Source organism: Cupressus sempervirens, chromosome 5 (genome assembly GCF_028749045.1).
Source record: "Cupressus sempervirens isolate cs-2001-9-10 chromosome 5, ASM2874904v1, whole genome shotgun sequence".
NCBI lineage: Eukaryota > Viridiplantae > Streptophyta > Pinopsida > Cupressales > Cupressaceae > Cupressus > Cupressus sempervirens.
In genome coordinates this window covers 932,248,169-932,250,164 of record NC_143122.1, presented here as the reverse complement: position 1 = coordinate 932,250,164, position 1,996 = coordinate 932,248,169, and the positions used below count along the sequence as shown (strand labels likewise).

The 1,996-nt window shown below is 35.9% G+C and overlaps 1 pseudogene; it reads right to left on the bottom strand.

Moving 5' to 3' along the window:
* Nucleotides 1–206: 206 nt before the first annotated feature.
* On the bottom strand, nucleotides 207–1,256 carry LOC149559011 (RNA pseudouridine synthase 2, chloroplastic pseudogene; annotated as a pseudogene).
* Between the last annotated feature and the right edge of the window lie 740 nt (nucleotides 1,257–1,996).

The window sequence follows — 1,996 nt, the reverse complement described above, 5'->3', positions numbered from 1 at the left end:
GTCACAATGCATCATACACCTCATCACTTCCACAAATGATGCATGAAACACATCTAAAATGTACAGAGGCATATCCACCATTTCATCAAAATTTGCATCTTTAGTAAAGGATATCCCTACTTAACTTTATGCAAGACCATCCCATAGATTAAATAAATAATGGGCTTGTCAATGTGAAAGCTTCAAACATTCAAAAGTGTGATCATCTAGACTATATTTTCATCCATAAAATCAAGTGGAGGGGCACATGAGAACTTCATTTCTTTTCCAGTTTGAGGATGTTCAAAGCCAAGAGTCAAGGCATGGAGACAAGGTCATTGTAGATTAGAAATTAATTTTGAAAGCCAACTAGGATATTTTGAAGTGACTTTTGATTTTAACCAAGATAATGCCATACCCACAGTTCCTCCATACAGATCATCCCCAAGAAGCGAATAACCAAGGTATTGAGCATGAACTCTTATCTGATGCATTTTCCTAGTCTCCAATTGCCATTCTAAAAGTGTAGCACCACCTCCACCAAAAACTTCAATCATATTGTACCTACCGGTAGTAAGGTGTGCCCTCCTATTGGGAGTTGGATTTTGAACTAAAGCCATCCGAATTTGGTTATTTAAATCACAGCCAATGGAGATCTCAATATAACCATTACTTGAATGAGGAACACCACATGTAAGGCTAATATATCTTTTATGAACAATGTGTTTTTTAAATTGATCAGATAACTAGGCATGAACATTTTCATCCTTAGTTACAACAAGCATGCCACTTGTTCCTTTATCCAACCTATGCACAATTACTGGTCATATCATGGATGCAATATTCATAGATGATAAAATTGAGTGTCCATCATCATAATCTAGAGGATGGATCTGAAGCTATGTATCACCATCTTCTTCAATTTCATATGTATTAGGCTTATTTGAGCATCTTGCTAATGGAATCCCACAATGATGGACTCCATTCACAAGTGTACCATGAGCATTACCAGGAGATAGATGGACAACCATATGAATTGGTTTTTTTATGACAATAACATGATCATCTTCGTATACAATATCTAGTGGAATATCCTCTAGGTCGGCTCTCAAAGGAGGCAAGGTAAAAAAAGTATAGTTAATAATATCCCCTGGCTAAATAACATGTGAAGCCTTACTTCCTTGGGATAGATGGTGTTCAAAAAAATTAAGATCAACCTTTCTCCACTCTTCTATTATCCTCCTATCATAATTTATTTCTGGATAATTTAACCTCATTTGTGCTCATTCATGTGCAACTAGCATAAGCTTTGTCCAAAGACCTTGTTGTAGCCTTGGGGATAAAATATTGACCAAGATTTATTTGACATCTATGATTCTTAAGCCATATATTGGCTTGCCAATGGCCATGGTGATCTGTAACTCCAATGAATTAGTTAGTTTTTCTAACCCTAGTGCAGATTTCACATGGAAGCATTCTCTAAATTGACTCCTAATTCAATAGTAGTGTTCAAGTCTAGAAAATGGATCATTATCATCAAAAGTAATGCCTTTGTTATGACCCGCATCACTGGTGGTATTCATAGAATCAAATACGGAAAAACTATCATGAGAATCAAAGAGGCCCTAATTAGGGTTAGTACATTTTAAGCATGAGATTTCATGATCTTGAACTAATTTTTGAAGAAAAACTTCCATCAATCCTAGATAGTGGAGTGACTCGAAGACTTGGATTTTTGCAATTCACAACTACCACTAATAGAGAACTAGTCTGAGAATTTGGACTTTTAGCATTTGGAGTGCTTGAAGGAGTGGTTTGATAGTACAAACATAATTTTGAAATTTAGAGCTATTCCCTAATGGAGTGCTTTCAAGATTTCCAGTTCCTGATGTTAACAATGGTGACAAAATGCCTCGAATATGTGGAACTTCCTAAGCAAATGTAGTTGGATAAACTATTAAAAGGTCTTCTAGAGTGATTGGGCCTCCACTACCTGTCATCACATTTACTCATAGAT